The 14,673-nt window shown below is 50.1% G+C and overlaps 2 non-coding genes across 2 annotated transcripts; one reads left to right on the top strand and one right to left on the bottom strand.

Annotated features, from left to right (window-relative positions):
* Window positions 1-3,162: 3,162 nt before the first annotated feature.
* Trnap-cgg (transfer RNA proline (anticodon CGG)) lies at window positions 3,163-3,234 on the bottom strand. The gene has a single exon. It is a non-coding gene; the product is annotated as a tRNA-Pro (tRNA).
* Window positions 3,235-3,468: 234 nt separating this feature from the next.
* On the top strand, window positions 3,469-3,541 carry Trnav-uac (transfer RNA valine (anticodon UAC)). The gene has a single exon. It is a non-coding gene; the product is annotated as a tRNA-Val (tRNA).
* The last annotated feature ends 11,132 nt before the right edge of the window (window positions 3,542-14,673 follow it).

Below are 14,673 nucleotides of genomic sequence, written 5' to 3'. Positions count from 1 at the left end.
ATAGAGTTTGACCATGCGGACATCACAGTCGGCTCGGAGTTTAGCTGACTGTTCGGGGTTCAGAGGTAGAGCATCTGAGACATTGTCAAGGACTGATGGTAAACTGGCTGATGGATGATCATGGTTTGTGCTATCAGATGCTTGTTCACTGAGTTGTTCACCTATCTGTTTAGCCTTTTTCGCGCAGAACCGGTGCAATCTGTTCTGCACCCTGGCGGGCAACTCTCCGTTTTTTAGTTTTTCTGGGAGACGTACGATTTTGTGGGCTTTGATCGTAACCTGCTGGAAATGCCCTCCGTGGAGTAGCAGCGGCCGATGGGGACGTAGCCGTTTGCATGTCGGATGCCTGTTCTTCTGTGACTACGACGGACGGCGATATTTCTACGGGTTTAGGTGGGGTCTCTTCCGGCGTTGCAACAATCTCCATTCGCGTCATTGTCGCAGGCACTACAGTATTCTCACTGACTTCGGTGACCGTGGATGTAGCCGAAAGCCCACGCGCTACGGCGACGTACGTCACAGGCAGTGTTGTCATCGCGGGGGGCCTGGCAGCCTCGCCGGCAGGCAGCTGCGCCACTCGCCTCTGCATGCATTCGGCACGCACGTGACCTGTCGAGTTGCATGCGGCACACGTTCGAGGCTGATCATCGTACATTACTATCGCACGATACTCGCATACATTAACATAAGACGGGATGTGCTACTGCAGCTCGATTTTCAATTGCCGCACCCCATTAAGAACCGGGAATTTATGTGCACTAGACCAACGTTCCGCAATATTGCTTATGATTTTACCGTACGGACAGAGCACTGCGTTGATCTGTTCACTGGTTATTTCAAATGGAAGTTCAAAACTTCGAACAGTCCGTATTCCTAGGCCGGCATGCGAAACAGCAACTTCTCCCACATTTCCATCGCTATGTTTAAACTTTAGGATACCACCACAAGATTCAACTATTTTCTCACACATGTCTGATCTATCTAATTTAACGAAAACGGTGCTACTGACAATCCATAGATGTATCCCGATGATATCCTCAAGTCCTATCTTCACTTCATCTTCTAACCATTGCTCAACTTCAAAAGATTTAGGTCGGACAAAGTTCCTGTCAAAAGAAAACTTCAGTGTATCTTTCCTACTCGGTTGAGACATCAGGAAACCGAGTTCATTTTCAGATCACGCCAAAACACTGGTAGACACTGAAGCAAGCGCAGCGACTCACCACACGTAAACAGCGACGGCGCGGCGCGCAGCACAGCACGTCCGACCTCGACCGCGTCCGCCGGCTGACTGTGCCATCCATTAGGTCACCTCCCCTAGACCAACGAGCCACCTGCCAGTGGCAATGAAGCTAATCCCAAGCAGACCAGCTCCGAGGAACACAAACTTCCATGTAAATCAGAAACAAAAGCCCTTTCTGAAGGCAGCGCTCACCATTGATGGGAAGAATATGAAAGGTAATGAATATAGAGTGAATCATTTCATCGCGCTCTGTAGATGAACAGACGGTGGTGTTTCACTTTCGTCATGTGCTTTCTCAGTGTCAAGGGAAGGCAAATGCACTAAGCAAAAGAACATCGGGAATCCGAAACACCAACTCATAACGAAAAGATTGCGGAATATACTGCAAGCAAAACTTCCAGAAGACCACTCCTGAAGGCGTCGGTGCCTTAAGAATTATTCCGTGCAGCTATGATCATCTAGGAAGAGCCAACTGTACGTGTCGCTCCACCACACAACTTTTTTTGACATTGTTTTACCTACATTTCCATTACCTCTTCGTTACATGAATACTGTATGGTTTTCACCTAATCTGCTTCGTCCAGCAGCGATAGTAGTAAGTAAATCGACGACAGTTTCATTAAAAGTAGGTCAGACACAGAAATCGGAGTTACGTGTAGCTCATGTTATTCTGCTTTCAAATGCAGTTCTCCGGCTCGGAGTAGTGGCGTACTCCTGTAATCCAAGCGTCCGGGAGGCCGTTGTTGTGGGAGAGATCTGGGAACAACTACAGATTCGGCCGTTTCATCAGCTCAAGAACGACCGCGATGCCCTCATCGAGCTCTGCAGATTGACCAGATAGCAGTGCGGAATTTTCGGCTAGTGGTGGCTCGGGGTTAAGAGAAGTCGAGAGCAGTGAGCAAAACTGCATCGGGAAACCGAAACAGACGACTCATAACGAAAAGATTGCGGAATGTACTGCAAAAGCAAAACTTCGAGAAGACGAACTCTGAAGCCGTCGGTGCCTTAACAATCATTCCGTGCAGCACCGATAATCTGGGAAGAGCGAGGCGTGGGTGTCGCTCGTCCACACAATACATTTTATATAATGTTCTACTTATTCTAAACTTGCGTTCCCAGATCATCAGTAAAATACTGTGTGATTTACACCTGGTTTCCTTCTTCCAAAAGCGATATTAAGAAGTACATCGACTGCAGCGTCATTGAGGGTCGTGGGTCCGGGCGCCGGCGCGCCAGCGGTGGCCCGTCGGAGCTGCTGGTGCCTCCATGTAGAGCTACCGCTGAGCCCAGCCTCCTCGCCGCTAGCGAAGTGATTGCTTTTGGTGACATCATTTGCAATAACCGCTAACGAAGTGATTGCTTTTGGTGGCACCATTTGCAATAGCGACTGCGCGAATTGACGGTAACTCGTACGGAAAGAAAGAGTACCGTACCTGATGCTACTGAGGACTCGGCCGCGAGCATTTCCGACGACTTCTTGGGCTCTCATTCGTAATGGCATTCAGACAGGCAAGGTTGCTGTCGATTGTTGCATACGAATGCGAAATACTTGCATTGCGCGTTTCCGCAAAGTGATTTTTACGCCAAAGTTGCGATCGTCCTACAAGTTGTGTCAGATGTGGAGCACAGAGCGTAGCAGTTTCCGTGGTGAAGCGGTTGTCACGTCTGCCTAACTCGCAGAAGGTCTCCGGTTCGGTTCCGGGCGGAAACACTTTTTCGTCGCACTCAACAAGACACTTGCTACAATCTCTACTGTGACCATTTAAATCAATTTCAAACGGCCCACCACCAGGGCTCAAATGATACATGAAACTCTTTCACAACCGGCTACTTGGTTTTTGTGCTTACCTGGAGGGCTGGAAATGCGCGGAACAGCCGCCGGCTTGACGGTAGTTGCCACACGTGTGCACAAAACGCAAGGGCTCGTCCGGGATTTGAACCCTGGACCTCCTGCACCCGAAGCAGGAATCATACCCCTAGACCAACGAGCCTGTTCGTAGCGTCTAAGCGCTGCACATGACTGACGTCTCCTTTCTTGGTATCACCATGCAGAGCTGCTGCTCACCCAGCGTTCTCCCTGGCTGTTGCGGTTTGATTGTTTTCATCGATGTCTTTTACAATAGCAACTTCTAGAATCGGAGGGAGCTCGTAGCCGATGCCCTTGCTTACGCAGGAAAAATCTGTTGCCACTACGGGTTTCCAGGTAGAACATCCGCAGAGCCGTCGTTTCCGTGGTGTAGCGGTTATCACGTCTGCTTTACACGCAGAAGGTCCCCGGTTCGATCCCGGGCGGAAACATGACTTCTTTTTAAACCCCTTTTCGGATTCCATTTCCGAGATAACGTCACGTCTGCGTATGCAGGGATAATAAATGTCGTGTGCTACACGGATATCGCGTCATTTTACTGTCAAATGCTCTTGCTCCCATAGTGCACCGTATTCAGTAACTCAGAACGCTCGTAGCTCCATTCTGGCCGGCAAAATTTATAATCCATTTCTTCAGGACTACTTCAAGTGCGCTTCATTCTGGCTTTCCTGAGCTCACTGCACTCGCCTTGTCACAGCTCTGTTGAAGTGTGAACGTAACTAATAGTGAGAAACTCTTAACTACGCGCCTTTGTCGTCGTCGCTAATCAGATGACGGTAGACTGCTCCACGATTGAGGTTCATCTCCACTCACGGTGCACATGTTCTGCAAAGACAACCTTTGTCTTCCGTTGCATGCAAGATTACTGTCGGCTCTTCTACAGCAATCGACCCATGTAATTTACTGGTGTCAGATTCTTGCCATATCAAACGGTCCCTTCATCACCGTAGTGCTACACAAAGCGTGCTGCGGCAGGCATCTATTCTTCATTGCAGAGCTGCAAACGTGGGTGAGCTCCACCTACTCTTCAGCACGGTCAAAATGGTAGGGCTCGTCCGGGATTTGAACCCGGGACCTTCTGCACCCAAAGCAGGAATCATACCGCTTTTTTTTTTTTTTTTAGTGCGGTTCCAGACTGAAACGCCTTTAACCGCTTTTTTTTTTTTTTTTAATTGAACAAACGGAGGTTACATATATATATATACACAAAGCAAAAGTTCTTCAAGGTACCAGTTAAACATATACAAATGAGTGTTAGGTAAACAAATTATTAGAATAACATGAAAGACAACAAAATAGAACATATCCTGTTTTCCTTTTTTTTTTTTGTTTGTTTAAAAATTTGTATTGAACAAAAGAAAAGTACATACATATTCACTATGCAAGAGTTCTTCAAGGTACCATTTAAAAACATACAAATGACTGTTAGTTAAACAAAAAAAATATTAAAAAAGAAAAACATTAAATACAACAAAATATAACATATTCTGTCTTCTTCCTTTTTTTTATTGTGTTTGTTTTTGGTCGATGCATGAGAACGTGGATAAGGGTGTTGCATCATGTGACAGGTAGGCATGGTACACCCCAACTTTGAGGCGGGTCAAGGAAGACGCTGCGGAGATAACCGGCAAAAGTGTGTCGGTAAGATGGTTTTCGGGTGAGGGTGCTATGCGCGGTCACAACTTTGTACCGGAAGTCAAGGACTGTATGCGGACCACTCTGAAAGAGATATTCTAAAGCCTGTCCTCGAAACCAGATTAGGGTATGGTGCTTAGCAAGAGGGTAGTGAAATGTCTGGGGCAACAACAGGAAATCCGGGGTTACCGTCGTTGGCGGGGCACGGAGGTAAAAGCCCACGATTCTTTGGATGAGGAGCCATACGTTTTGTTTCAGGGGGCACGTAAGACGGTGCTCGTCGGTGTCTTCGAGCTGACAGTCAGGGCAGAGTGGGGAGGTGGCCAGTCCTATGCGATAAAGTCGACTATTAGTCGGGAATTTTCCATAGACTAAAACATACCAGAGTGCAGACACAGACGACGGTAAAAAGGGTGCATGCACACACCCCCAAACCGTGCGCCAGTTAATGTCAGGATGCTGTAGCACCATGGGGTCGCAAGGGTTGGACAGCATAAACAAACGATAGTAATCTTTTGTACGGGGAGGACGGGTGACTGGAAGATCGGCCCGAACGTAGCTGAGATCTATGAAACAATTGGCGACGTAGTACAATAATGGAGAAATAGGTGCCACATTGATCTGCGTGTTAAGGACGGGACCGACCCCTGCCAATGCCGCAACAGAGTGTGGACAAAGAGTGCAGAAGATCGTGCCCGCACGTTGACGAGTCCGAGGCCACCTTTTGCAGGAGGCAGTGTTAGAGTGTTGTAGCGGACTTTGAAAAGTGCCCCTGCTGACACGAAATATCCAAAGGCTGATTGGATGCGGCGGCCAAGGAGTAACGGCATTGGGAGGATCTGGGCGACGTGTACCAGTTTAGGGGCGACATAGATGTTGAGATAGGACACACGTTGGAGTTGGTTTAAGTTACGGTGCACTTGACCGCGGACATGGTGCCGAATCGACTGCAAAAGCCGCTGGTAAGCCAGGGCCACTGTGCGGCGTGTGGAGCTCGTAAATTCGATACCCAAGTAACGAAGGGTGGCACTGACTGGGAGTGGGGTCGGCACCATAGCCGGGAGGCCGCGCCCAATGTGCATCATAGTCGATTTACGGACATTAAGAATGCTACCAGAAAGACGTCCATACTGGTGGATCCATTGGATGGCGTCATTGAGTTCCGTGGAGGAGCAGGTGAGAAAGAGGAGATCGTCCGCATAAGCCCTACAGTAAAGGTGTGGTCACGCAAAGTGAGGCCCTGCAGTCTAGAGGTAAGTCCAGTGATGAGGGGCTCAAGTGCAATGGCATATAGTAAAGTAGATATAGGGCATCCTTGACGCACAGAGCGGCGTATGGGAATCGGTCCTACAAGCCTCCCATTGACTTGTACCATCGAGACCGCGGGAAGTAGTAACCGGCGAATGGCATCGACAAAAAGCAATGGGAACCCCATACGTGTCGCCACCATGAGGAGGAATGGGTGTCGAACGCGATCAAAGGCACTCGCGAAATCGACGGATACCAGTGCTGCACGAAGGCGACAAACCGACGCCAGTGCAATGAGATCACGGCATTCCCCTAGGGCTGTTTGTAAGGTGGCCCCACAACCACGTGCAGTCTGCTCAGGTGAAAGGACCGTAGGTAAGACGGTGCGTATGCGCGCTGCTAAGAGGCGTGCATAGATTTTATAGTCTGCATTCAGTAGTGTAAGGGGGCGATATGCAGAGACATGAGACCCTCCCTTCGGTTTAGGCACAGGTAGAAGAATGCCAGTGACGAATTCAGGCGGAATTGGGAAGGACGGAGTAAAGAGTTCCTGAATCATTTCCGTCCAGCGAGGAAGCATTAACGTGGTGAACGCCCGGTAAAACTCCACTGGGAGACCATCTGGTCCGGGTGATTTGTTCTTGGCCCCTTTGTTGATCGCATCTACCACCTCTTCTGCGGTGATTGCACACATCATGGACGTTGACTCCGCTATGGTGAGGGTCCGAGCAGGGGAAGGACGGAGATCATCAGGAATGGGCGTCGCCATCGGTTCATCGTCATAAAATTGGCGATAATGTTCAGCAAAGGCGGACACGACTGCCGCCTGTGTTGTGTGGTGAACACCATCGGAGGTCGTGATGTTGGGGACGAAAAGCCGACGTCGACGACTATGGTCGAATGCGGCATGGATTGTGGATGGGGTTTCGTCGTGGAGGAGGTCTTGTCGTCGGGAACGTACCACGACACCATGCAGTCGTGCACGCTGAAGAGAGAGGAGACGAGCTTTAGTACGTTGTCGTTCCCTGTGGGTGTCAAGTGATGGAGGGAGCGCATCGAGCTCACGGAGGACGGCGTAGTGAAAATTTGTGGTATCTCGATGCCATGCTGCTGCTTCCTTGCCACATTGTATGAAGGCCTTTCTGATCGCAGGTTTGGCACATTTGAGCCACCAATGGAACGTGGATGTGTACTGCGGAAGGCGTCTTTCGCAAAACGCCCATGTAGTGGCAATACATTGTCGGCATTGTGGATCATTAAGGAGGGAGGTATTAAGCTTCCAGTAACCTCTGCTGCGCCACACTGACTGAGGTGGCAGAGCCAGGGAGCAAATGACGGCGCAATGGTCCGAAAATGCAAGGGGCCATCGTTCAGCTTGGGCGACTTCATTGCCGAGGTGAGCAGAGACATAAAACCGGTCCAGTCTGCTCGCAGAATGTGCTGTGTAATGGGTAAAACAGGGGGTAATGCCATGAATTTTCTCCCAAACGTCCACTAGATGAAATTCTTCGATTAAGGTGAGCAGCGCCGGGCATGGCGAATAACCAGGCACTTGGTCCTGCGGATGGAGGACACAGTTGAAATCGCCTCCCATGATAAGGCGATCATAGCGTCCAGAAAACAGGGGCGCCACGTCATGTCCGAAGAAAGTGGACCGCTGCCGACGGTTCGTGGAGCCAGACGGAGCGTAGATATTGATGACGCGCGTGTCGAAGATGGTAACAGCCATGCCTCTTCCACAGGGAAGGATTGTCGTGTCCGTGAGTGGGATTCCTTCGCGTATGTAGAAAGCCACTCCACGCCCTGATTGATCACATGTAGACGTGTATGAGTCGTAGCCGTAGACTGGTGGTAGTGTGGCAACGCGTACTTCCTGAAGAAGGGCGACGTCGACGTCGGAGGCCCGAAGCATGTCACATAGGAGTTGCAGCTTGGGTGCAGTGCCGATCATGTTGATGTTCAGTGTGGCAAACCGGTATGTTTGTTTCAGTGGTGGTGGACGCGCATCTACCATCACCAAGGGAAGTAAGAGGAGGGCACCGACCGGAAGTCCCGTCCCATCAGCTGCAATGCCTCGCTTTTGATGTTAACAGGCAGCCTCGTCCGGCGGAGGTAACTCATCCGGAGGAGGGGGCGTACCTTCCTCAATGTCGTCGGCCCATGCTCCTGTGCCGTGGGTCTGTCCAATGTCCATGGGAATTGCGTCGTGGTGAGAGAGATCTGGAGTTGTCGGCGGGGAGACAGGCGTCTCAACCGGCGCACCGACCGTTACATTGTGCGTGGCGACCTCCATGGTGGTCCCGTCCTGCGAAACGTCTTGTTCATCGTGAAAGTTGTCCGCCGACCTCTGCGTGGAAATGTCGGCTGCTTGGGTGTCGTCTTCGTCGTCGCGGGTGGCAACGCTCTGAGAGCCCGTGGGTGAACGGCGACGGCGTTTGCGCCTACGTGGCGAGCGTTGTTTACGCACGTGTTCCTCAGTGTCGGACGACGGCAAGGAGGAGCGTCGACCTGGTTCGAAGGCGTCGGTGGGTACAATGAAATTGTCAAACAGGTGTTGTGAAGATGTACTGGTCTCCTCAGCGTCCGGTGCGGGAGCCTGTTCGGCGGCAAGGGTGTCAGGTGGGACGTCTGCATCGTCCGTTGGTGACTGGGACGGTGGGACGTGCCGATCGGAAGGACCGGGCGACGGACTGGACGAAACTGTAGACGTGGCGAGAGCCGCTGCGTAAGTGACCGGTAGGGCGGTCATCGTGGGTGTGACGGACGCTTCCGACAACGGGAGCTGCGCGACACGTCGTTGAATGCATTCGGACCGTAGGTGACCTTCTTTCCCGCAACCGGAACAGGTCCGAGGTTGGCCGTCGTACATTATAATGGCACGGCAGCCTCCGATACGTAGATAGGAAGGCACGTGTTTCTGCAACTCGATGCGGACCTGTCTAACACCGTTTAAAACTGGATAGGTCTGAAATTGGACCCATCGTTCGGCAACATGTTCCAGAACGTTGCCATAGGGACGGAGCGCCTCGATGACGACGTCTGCAGGTAGTTCGAACGGCAGTTCGAAGATCCTTATCGTCCGTGTGCCGAGACCTGCGTGATCGACGGTAACGGGTCCGACGTTGCCGTCGGAATGACAGAAGCGCAGTCCACGTTTTGCCTCTCGAAGCACCTTGTCGCACGCCGCATCGTTGATCAGTTTGACATAGACGGTACTGCTAACTATGGACAAGTGGATACCAATTAGATCCGTTGGTGGTATTTTAACTTCATCGCGTATAAATCGTTCTACCTCCAGGGCCTTGGGTCGGGCGAAGTCGGAACAAAAGTTGAAACGTAATGTCTTCTTCCGATAGTTGTGCGCCATGGTGGTCTAGAAGGAAAACGGCACTTACAGCGGCCGAAGTAAACACAAACACACCGTGCGCGCCTCGCCCGCAGCGCTCTGGCGCGTGACCGCCTCGCAGCACTGCCGGCGGCAGACTGCACCGCTAGACCAACGAGTCATCTACCAGTAGCAATGAAGCTAATCCCAAGCAGAACAGCTCCGAGGAACACAAACTTCCATGTAAATCAGAAACAAAAGTGCTTTCTGAAGGCAGCGCTCGCCACTGATGGGAAGAATATTAATGGCAATGAATATAGAGTGAATAATTTCATCGCGCTCTGCAGATGAACAGACGGTGGTGTTTCACTTTCGTCATGTGCTTTCTCAGTGTCAAGGGAAGGCAAATGCACTAAACAAAAGAACATCGGGAATCCGAAGCACCAACTCATAACGAAAAGATTGCGGAATATACTGCAAGCAAAACTTCCTGAAGGTGTCGGTGCCTTAAGAATTATTCCGTGCAGCAACTATCATCTAGGAAGAGCCAACTGTACGTGTCGCTCCACCTCACAACTTTTTTTGATATTGTTTTACCTACATTTCCATTACCTCTTCGTTACATGAATACTGTGTGGTTTTCACCTGATCTGCTTCGTCCAGCAGTGATAGTAGTAAGTAAATCGACGACAGTTTCATTAAAAGTAGGTCAGACACAGAAATCGGATTACGTGTAGCTCATGTTATTCTGCTTTCAAATGCAGTTCTCCGGCTCGGAGTAGTGGCGTACTCCTGTAATCCAAGCGTCCGGGAGGCCGTTGTTGTGGGAGAGATCTGAGAACAACTATAGATTCGGCCGTTTCATCAGCTCAGGAACGACCGCGATGTCCTCATCGATTACTCCTACTACATTTCTTGAATATTAGTGTGACCTGTGCAGCTTTCCAGTCTTTGGGTACGGATCTTTCGTCGAGCGAACGGTTGTATATGATTGTTCAGTATGGAGCTAAGGCATCACAATTCTCGGAAAGGAACGTAATCGGCACACAGTCTGGGACAGAAGACTTGCTTTTGTAAAGTGATTTGAGTTGCTTCGCTACTCCGAGGATATTTACTTCTACATTACTCATGTTAGCAGCTGTTCTCGATTCGAATTCTGAAATATTTACTTCGTCTTCTTTTGTGAAGGCATTTCCGAAAGGCTGTGTTTAGTAACTTTGCTTTGGCAGCAATGTCTTCAATAGTACCTCCATTGCTATCGTGCAGAGAAGGCATTGATTGTTTCTTGCCGCTAACATACTTCACATACGACCAGAATCTCTTTGGATTTTCTTCCACGTTTCGAGACAACGTTTCGTTGTGGAAACTGTTATAAGCATCTCGCATTGAACTCCGCGCTAAATTTCGAGCTTCTGTAAAGAATCGCCAATCTTGGGGATTTTGCTTCTGTTTAAATTTAGCATGTTTGTTTCGTTGTTTCTGCAACTGTGTTCTAACCCGTTTTGTGTACCAAGTAGGATCAGCTCTGTCGTTTGTTAATTTATTTGGTATTACTCTTTCGATTGCTGCCGATACTATTTCTTTGAATTTAAGCCACATCTGGTCTACACTTATATTATTAATTTGGAATGAGTGGAGATTGTCTCTCAGGAAGGCGTCAAGTGAATTTTTATCCGCTTTTTTGAATAGGTATACTTTTCGCTTATTTGGGGATTACAATATTCAATCTCGCTACGACAACCCTGTGTTCACTAATCCCTATATCGGTTTTGATGCTCATTATTAACTCAGGATTATTTGTTGCTAACAGGTCAAGTGTGTTTTCATAACCGTTTACTATTCGCGTTGGCTCATGAACAAACTGCTCGAAATAATTTTCAGAGAATGCGTTTAGCACAATTTCGGATGATATTTTATGCGTACTTCCGGAATGAAATATGTATTTTTGCCAATATATCGAGGGTAATTTAAAGTCACCACCAACTACACTCCTGGAAATTGAAATAAGAACACCGTGAATTCATTGTCCCAGGAAGGGGAAACTTTATTGACACATTCCTGGGGTCGGATACATCACATGATCACACTGACAGAACCACAGGCACATAGACACAGGCAACAGAGCATGCACAATGTCGGCATTAGTACAGTGTATATCCACCTTTCGCAGCAATGCAGGCTGCTATTCTCCCACGGAGACGATCGTAGAGATGCTGGATGTAGTCCTGTGGAACGGCGTGCCATGCCATTTCCACCTGGCGCCTCAGTTGGACCAGCGTTCGTGCTGGACGTGCAGACCGCGTGAGACGACGCTTCATCCAGTCCCAAACATGCTCAATGGGGGACACATCCGGAGATCTTGCTGGCCAGGGTAGTTGACTAACACCTTCTAGAGCACGTTGGGTGGCACGGGATACATGCGGACGTGCATTGTCCTGTTGGAACAGCAAGTTCCCTTGCCGGTCTAGGAATGGTAGAACGATGGGTTTGATGACGGTTTGGATGTACCGTGCACTATTCAGTGTCCCCTCGACGATCACCAGTGGTGTACGGCCAGTGTAGGAGATCGCTCCCCACACCATGATGCCGGGTGTTGGCCCTGTGTGCCTCGGTCGTATGCAGTCCTGATTGTGGCGCTCACCTGCACGGCGCCAAACACGCATACGACCATCATTGGCACCAAGGCAGAAGCGACTCTCATCGCTGAAGACGACACGTCTCCATTCGTCCCTCCATTCACGCCTGTCGCGACACCACTGGAGGCGGGCTGCACGATGTTGGGGCGTGAGCGGAAGACGGACTAACGGTGTGCGGGACCGTAGCCCAGCTTCATGGAGACGGTTGCGAATGGTCCTCGCCGATACCCCAGGAGCAACAGTGTCCCTAATTTGCTGGGAAGTGGCGGTGCGGTCCCCTACGGCACTGCGTAGGATCCTACGGTCTTGGCGTGCATCCGTGCGTCGCTGCGGTCGGGTCCCAGGTCGACGGGCACGTGCACCTTCCGCCGACCACTGGCGACAACATCGATGTACTGTGGAGACCTCACGCCCCACGTGTTGAGCAATTCGGCGGTACGTCCACCCAGTCTCCCGCATGCCCACTATACGCCCTCGCTCAAACTCCGTCAACTGCACATACGGTTCACGTCCACGCTGTCGCGGCATGCTACCAGTGTTAAAGACTGCGATGGAGCTCCGTATGCCACGGCAAACTGGCTGACACTGACGGCGGCGGTGCACAAATGCTGCGCAGCTAGCGCCATTCGATGGCCAACACCGCGGTTCCTGGTGTGTCCGCTGTGCCGTGCGTGTGATCATTGCTTGTACAGCCCTCTCGCAGTGTCCGGAGCAAGTATGGTGGGTCTGACACACCGGTGTCAATGTGTTCTTTTTTCCATTTCCAGGAGTGTATTATCGTATGAGTCGGGTACGAGTTTGAAATCAAACTCAAGTTTTCTTTGAACCTTTCAGCAGCTGTATCATCTGAACTGGGAGGTCGGTAAAAGTATCAAATTATTATTTTATTCCTGTTGCCAACAATGACCTCTGCCCATACTAACTCACAGGAAGTATCTACTTCAATTTCGCGACAAGTTAAACTACTTATGACAGCAACAAAGACGCCACCGCCAACCATGTTTAGCCTATCTTTTCGGAACACGGTTAGGCTCTTCGCAAAAATTTCGGCTGAGCTTGTATCCGGCTTTAGCCAGCTTTCAGTGCCTATGACGATTTGAGCATCAGTGTTTTCTATTAGCGCTTTGAGCTCTGGTACTTTCCCAACACAGCTACGACAATTTACAACTGTTATACCAATTGTTCCTGTATCTACGTTCTTCCTGTGTTCAGCCTGTACCCTTTGTGACTGAAGCTCTTATTGTGTTTTCCCGAGACTCTCTAACCTAAAAAACCGCCCAGTCCACGCCACACAGACTCTGCTACCCGTGTAGCCGCCTCCTGCGTATAGTGGCCACCTGACCTATTCAGCGGAACCCGAAACCCAACCACCCTTTGGTGCAAGTCGAGGAATCTGCAGCCTACACGGTCGCAGAACCGTCTGAGCCTCTGATTCAGACCCTCCACTCGGCTCTGTACCAGAGGTCCGCAATCGTTCCTGTCGACTATGCTGCAAATGGTCAGCTCTGCTTTCATCTTGCAAACAAGACTGGCAGCCTTTACCACTTCTCTTAGCCGCCCGAAACCAGTGAGAATCCCTTCTGATCCAAAGTGGCACACATCATTGGTACCGACGTGGGCAACCACCTGCTGTTGGCTGCACCCTGTGCTCTTCATGGCATCCGGGAGGACCCTTTCCACATCTGAAATGACTCCACCCGGTATGCACACAGAGTGCACATTAGTTTTCTTACCCTCCTTGTCAGCCAAGTCCCTAAGGGGCCCCATAACGCGCCTAACGTTGGAGCTCCCAACTACCAATAATCCCACCCTCTGCGATTGCCCAGATGTTGCAGGCTGAGTGCTTTCCTCTGAAACAGGACAGGAGACAGCATCTGGCTCAGCGACAGGGTCAACCACAGACAGCACCTGGAACTTGTTTGTCAGACAAAGCGGGGAGGCCTTATGTGCGGCCGCCTGGGAAGTCTCTCGCCACCTCCTTCGCCCCGGGGCTACCTCCCACTCGACCACAGGTGAGGGGTCGGCCTCAGTTCGAGTAGTAACTGGGTTTGCCACCGGTGAGGACCGATCGGAGGACTCTGACGTGCTGGACGTCCGTTGGATCCCCACGGCCGGCCCACAACAGTTTCGCCCATCCACTGCAGCCTCAAGTTGTGTAACTGAAGCCATCACAGCCCAAAGCTGAGAGAGGCTCCCATCTGCACACAGCAATCGCAGTCCTTGTCCATACTAAAGACAGTGGAAAACTAAGCTATTCAGATCAACGGACTATCGGCACGTACTGCGCAGCTCTACTGTAGACCATGGCGAAAATGCACAAACTGTGTCCAGTAATACGCAGATATTCAAAAACCTAACTACCGAAGCGATCATGTGAAAATAATTTTCCCCTGATTAGGAACTTTTAATATGTCACAAAATCAGTTTAGTTTCTGACGCAAACGAAAACGCAAGAACTGTCGCTATTAGATGTTAAATTTACACGCAGAAACACAAGAAACTAAACTATTAAAGCACATCTTGAAGATTTATATCATTGATGCATTATTAACTGGCATTTAACGATAAAGGTGACATATTTGTGATACATTTTCAATGGGCTGTTGCCTTGAAGCGACATACTGCAAGTTATAATACCGCTAAATATGACAAAACCGCTAAATATGACAAAAATGGATGCTGTCAGATAGTGAGTTGGGACCCTTGCTGTTCTTGTTGC

Source organism: Schistocerca cancellata, chromosome 2 (genome assembly GCF_023864275.1).
Source record: "Schistocerca cancellata isolate TAMUIC-IGC-003103 chromosome 2, iqSchCanc2.1, whole genome shotgun sequence".
Classification (NCBI taxonomy): Eukaryota; Metazoa; Arthropoda; class Insecta; order Orthoptera; family Acrididae; genus Schistocerca; species Schistocerca cancellata.
The sequence above is the reverse complement of the archived record's forward strand: the minus strand, read 5'-3'. Positions and strand labels throughout refer to the sequence as shown.